The sequence below is a fragment of the Heptranchias perlo genome, chromosome 3 (assembly GCF_035084215.1).
Source record: "Heptranchias perlo isolate sHepPer1 chromosome 3, sHepPer1.hap1, whole genome shotgun sequence".
Taxonomy (NCBI): Eukaryota; Metazoa; Chordata; class Chondrichthyes; order Hexanchiformes; family Hexanchidae; genus Heptranchias; species Heptranchias perlo.
The window spans coordinates 73,930,682-73,936,681 of NC_090327.1; the positions used below are offsets into that span (position 1 = coordinate 73,930,682).

General features: G+C 43.1%; 1 protein-coding gene across 2 annotated transcripts in view; it reads right to left on the reverse strand.

The window, feature by feature from the left end:
* ppp1r42 (protein phosphatase 1, regulatory subunit 42) overlaps positions 1 to 2,998 on the reverse strand; it is a 125,296-nt gene extending 122,298 nt beyond the window's left edge. For both annotated transcript variants that reach the window (XM_067975882.1, XM_067975874.1), the window contains exon 1: positions 2,092 to 2,998. The gene's annotated coding sequence lies outside the window, so the exon portion shown is untranslated. The remainder of the gene's footprint in view (positions 1 to 2,091) is intronic.
* Between the last annotated feature and the right edge of the window lie 3,002 nt (positions 2,999 to 6,000).

The following is a 6,000-nucleotide window of genomic DNA, read 5'->3' on the forward strand; positions in this document are numbered from 1 at the left end:
ACTGTTTTTAAATCCAAAGTAAACATGAAGTTTACATAAGAACCCCAAGACTACTGTGTATCAGTTTAGTCATTTAAGCACTATAGGTCACTCTTAAGAATGAAGGAAGCCATTTATCATTAATCTCAGTTATCACCATGGTATTTGGCCACTTCCATTTATCAGCATTCAACTTTCTAAAAATAATATTTAGAGCTCATGATGTTTAGTATTCTATAACCACTGTTGATTTTTTCTAAAGGAAATGAAGTGCCCATTTACTAATTGAAAACATACTGGAGAGTCCCTTGGCAATTTCATGAGGTAGAATGAAACAAATTGTGCTTTAATACATACTAGCTGAAAAAAAATTCTTTTACAAAGGATTTGTTTATTTTTTTGTTTTAGTATAATTCATTGTTATGTAGTTTGAACATAAGAATTTGGGAACAGGAAAGGCCCATCCCTTTTTCAGATATCAATCCCACCTACTTGTTTTCTCACCATATCCCTCAATCCCTACTTACTCCAGAAACACATAATTTTGTCTCTTAAACACATTTATACTTTCCATCTTAATGGCCTTCTCTAGCTATTTGTTCCAGAAGTTAATAACCCTTTCGATGAAAATGTTTTGCTTGACTTCCTTTCTTAATTCTAAATAGTAACCATTCTAACAGATAAGTTTTGTTTCAGTATATGGAGGCATCTATTTTATCTAAAAGTTTTGGGAGCATGTCACACACTAGGGGGGCGATTTTCACGTGGCCCCAATTCACTGGGTGGGCGGGCGGGCGGGCGGTGGAGTGAGCCCGCTGCCTGATAAAGCTGGCGGAGGTTTGAACCAATATCAGTCGGGCCATGTTTAGAATCGGTGAACTACCTGTACTAAACAAGATAGCTTGCCAATTGGGGATGGCATGGGGCATCCGATGGCCCATCTGTGGAGCCAAGCCATCAGTTCACCCTTAAAAGGGAGGGGCAGGATAATCAGTAGAGGCCAATAGAAGGTCAGGCAACGGCTGGTAGGACTTTTGTGGAGCTGCAGAAAGAGCATTCCCCCCAAAATCTCACCACAAACCTGATTTTGGCCTTCTCTGAGTGGCCTCCAGCGATCCCTTTAAGAGACGCTGGTTTAACCGTGTTCCATTCAGTGGGAGTTAGTGGGGCTTGTGCAGCACGGGCACCATGAGTTTGGACATCAAAATTGCATCAGGGTCCTATGCACATCATTGGATCCCAATTAAAATATATTAATAAGGTTCCTACCTATTTCTGACGGGAGTCCTGGCCGCCTATTTCAAAGCGGCCTCCAAAATTGCGGTAGGCGCAAAGCTGGCGGAAAGTTTTTAAAAATGATTTTCGTCTCTTTGCTGACCAATTCCCACCGAAAAACGGGGCAGAGCAAGATGAAATTTGGCCCCGAGACATCATATTACAAATTGCATAAAACACCATCAAATCACAACAGAACAATCTTTAAAAATCTGACCTTTACATAGGCTGGAGATGGTACTGAGATAACAAGAAGGAACTAAGTAGCTGCAAATCCAGAGAAATATCTATCAAGAAATATTAGATTCTGATTGACCTCAGTACTTATTTAGATCACTTCCCAACAGTGAGTACCGAAGCAATGGTCTTAAAGGAAAAGCCAAGTTAGCAGCTAAACGTTATAATGATGCTCCAGACAACAACTTGCATTTATATAGCACCTTTAATGTAGTAAAACGTCCCAAGGCACTTCACAGGAGCTTTAGCAGACAAAATTTGACACTGAGCCGCATAAGGAGATATTAGGACAGATGACCAAAAGCTTGGTCAAAGAGGTAGGTTTTAAGGAGTGTCTTAAAGGGGGGAAGAGAGGTAGGGAGGCGGAGATTTAGGGCGGGAATTCCAGAGCTTAGGGCCTAGAAGCTTATGGCACGGCCGCCAATGGAGGGGCAATGGAAATCGGGGGTGCACAAGAGGCCAGAATTAGAGGAACGCAGAGTACTCGGAGGGTTGTACGGCTGGATAGTCACTCTGCAATGTTATTTAACTACAAATATTATCGAAGTATTATATCAAATTAAGGAATATATAAATTTAAAATGGAGGTGAATTACTTACGCGTTCCTGATCCAATTATCTCCCACTGTCGCATCACCTGGAGATTGCACATGGTATTGACTCTCAACCTGTGACGAACCATGGGAGATCTAATAATATATACATAAATAAAACTACTGAGTATTTATAACTCATGCTAGAGACATGCAGTGATAATAAAAAGGGTTTTCAAAATGCCAGTGTTCACATTGAGATGCTTGAGATTCTTCCATTAAAAATAATGCTACACAAACATCAGCAATAGCTTTTCTATACTAAAATATACATCTTGAAGCAATGTGAAATTATATATCTTTACACTGGTCTGCCTGTCTTTTTCTTCTCCGTATCTCTTAGCTTACATCTTTTAATGTTAAAATCAGTAAAAGTTAAATCTTAAGTAAAATAAAAGCATCCTTTGAAACATGTTTTAAACTAATTAGCAGGCCAAATTTTAAAGTTTAACCTGGTTAAAATAATTTGAGTGACCATGTTTGACTTTATATTTTGGGGCCAATAGAGGAAATGTACTTCAGAAGCCCAAAGTGTCCAAAGCAACCAAGATAATTTGGTGGCAGTAGAAGGTGCTGCATGCCACCAAAATCAGTTACCTCATCAGTGGCACTTGAAGGATTCATAGGATCATTAAAATTTATGGCACAGAAGGAGACCATTCGGCCCATCGTGTCTGTACTGGCTAAAAAGGAGCTATCCAGCCTAATCCCATTTTCCAGCACTTGGTCCATAGCCTTGAAATTGTGCACATCTAACAATGCAGCACTCCCTCAGTACTACACAGCCTGGATTATATGCTCAAATATCTGGAGTGGGGCTTGAACACACAACCTTCTAGCCTCAGAGGCAAGAGGCCTAACAACTGAGCCACAGCTGACACCTTAATTAATGCATTGCATTTCTTCTTCAAACATAGATTCCAAAACTAGATTTACTGGATCTGGAACGTGTCTCCAGATTTCATAAATGCAAATTGATGTGAAAAACTAATTGAACCTATTTCCTATTGCTTAATTTTAGCGATACTTCTTAACGTATTCCTTAAAATTACCTATATGACCTTTAACACTTCACCAACGCTATGCACCGTTAAAATAAACTTGTATAATCCGTGGCAGCTGTTGACAATTTAGCTACCCCTTCCCCTTCACACTGATTTCAAATTACACTCAATATTTGTGAAAATGTTGGTCCTTCTACATTTTAAAACAAAAGGTATACAATAAATTCCCTTGTTTCTTCAAATTAAAAAAATCCAATTCTTTTTAATACATTTTCATTGGTTCATCATTAGACTAATATAAGATAAATCCTTGAGCATAGTGAAATCTATATTTGTCATGGTTCTATGTTAGATAAATTGATATCTCGGAGTATATTACAATACTTAAGACTCAGGTTTCTGTAAACTGACAAAACTTCAGCATGGTCATGCAAACCCATTAAATGGGGGATGCACAAGTGGACAGAATTGGAGGAACGCAGAGTTCTTGGAGGGTGTAGGGCTGGAGAAGGTTACAGAGTTAGGGAGAGGCAAGGCCATGGGGGGATTCGAATATGAGGATGAGAATTTTAAAATTGAGGAACTAGTAGACTGGGAGCTGATGTACGTTTGCAGTACAGGGGGGATGGGCGAGCGAGGCTTGGTGCAAGTTAGGATACAGGCAGTGGAGTTTCAGATGAGCTGAAGTTTATGGTGCGTGGAAGATGGGAGGCCAGCCAGGAGAGCATTGGAACAGTTGAGACTGGAGATAACAAAAGCATGGACGAGGGTTTCAACAACAGATAAGCTGAGGCAGGGGCAGAGCACCGTGGGATGTTTTACTACATTAAAGGCGGTATATAATGCAAGTTGTTGTTGAGACCTGCGCTATTATGGAAGTGAAAGTTGGCAATCTTTGTGGTGGAGAGGATTATGGGGTCGGAAGCTCAGCTCAGGGTCAAATAAGACGCCACAGTTGTGAAGTGCCTGGTTCAGCTTTAGACAGTGGCCAGGAGAGGGGATGGAATCAGTTGCTAGGGAACGGAGTTTGTGTCATTGGCTGAAGACAACAGGTTCAGTCTTCCCAATGTTTAATTGGAGGAAATTGCAGCTCATGCAGGACTGGATGTCGGACAAGCAGTCTGACAACACAGAGGCAGTGGAGGGGATGAGAAAGGTAGTGGTGAAGTAGAGTTGGCTATTGTCATCATACACGTGGAACCTGATGTCACGTCCTTGGATGATGTCGACAAGGGGCACCATATAGATGAGAAATAGGAGGGGGCCAAAGGTAACATTGTGGGGTGGGAAGAAAAGCCATTTCAGGAGGTTCTTTGGCTATGACTGGATAGGTAAGAATGGAACCAGAGGAAGGCAGTTCCACCCAGGTACACAATGGAGGACAGGTGTTTGAGGAGGATGTTGTGCTCGACTGTGTCAAAAGCTGTGAAGAAGTCAAGAAGGATGAGTAGGAATAGTGCACCACAGCCGCAGAGGATGTTATTTGTGACTCTGATTAGGGCCACTCAGTACTATGGCAGGGGCGTAACCTGATTGGACAGGTTCAAACATGGAGTTGTGGGGAAGATGGCCACGGATTTTGAAGGTGAGAACGCGTTCAAGGACTTGAGGAAAGGGAGCTGGAGATGGGACGGTAGTTTGCAAGGATAGAGAGGTGCAAGGTTGAGTTTTTTGAGGACGGAGGTGATGACAGCAGATTTGAAAGGGAGATGACAGTCACTGAGGAGAGGGAACCGTTTACAATATCTGCTAGCACAGGGGCCAGGAAGGGAAGTTGGATGGATAGCAATTTAGTGGGAAGAGTCGAGAGAGCAGGAGCTGGGTCTTATGGACAAGATGAGTTCAGAAAGGGTATAAGGGGAGATTTAGCTGAGCTTCCAACCCCATATGCCCTCCATCACAAAGGCCTCTGTAATAGGAGAGAAACACACCACCACTCCAGAGGTTTGGCCAGGCAGGGAGGCTTTAGTAAGGGGCAAGATGTCATCATCCATGAGCCAAGATTCCATCAAAGCCATGATATCAATGCAATCACCCATGACAGGACCTTGTTCAGAAATGAATGGACATTCAAGAGGGAGATGCGGTGAGGGGGCGGTAATTGTTAATTTACTGGCGGAGTCCATGGGGTCAGCAGTGGGAAGGGTGAGTGGGATGGAAATGAGATTGGCAAGATTATCTCCAACCAGTGGGAAGTTCAGTGAGAGAGGATAGGGCAATTGAGGTTACTGTTCATGAGGAGGCAGCAACAAGTGCCTCAATGAGTCCTTTGTGTGGCAGGCGAGTGAGACCAGGAGCTTTTAGAAGCGCAGAGTATCAGGGTGCACTGTATTCCTGTAGAAAATGGAGAGCCGAGGGGGTATGCAGAATCGACGATGAGTCAGCATTGGTTGATCCAGGGGTCCTGTGGAGGGGAGTAGTGGTCTTGGTGATCAGTGGTGCACACCAACAGATCTAATATAGCAGCAGAGGGATGAACGAAGTCAACGACAATGGTAAGGAGGTGGAAAGCGGGAGAGCGCAGGTCATTCAGCAGCAGTGGAGCAGAATACAGAACAGGTGGGAACCAGCAGAAATAGATCAGAGCTAGCTCAGTGTAGTGAAAAAATCCTAGCAGAGCAGCCGAAAAACAGAGGATGTAGCAGCAGGCCATATACCAGAATTGAGAATACAGTCTCCATAGCAAACGGTGGCGATGTTGGAGGCCACTACAAGATCCAGAAGCAGCAGAGAAGTGGGCTTCACCTCAGGAGATAGTAGATAGCTGTGCAGGGCCAACACAGCAGCAAAATAAAGGCGAGAAACCAGCAGTGCACTGAAGTACAGTCAGCGCAGCAGGTAATAGCAGCAGCTGGGGGATAGACTGTAGGCTAGAAAAAGTTATTTTAAGACTTGAAGCTACCGAGTAACAG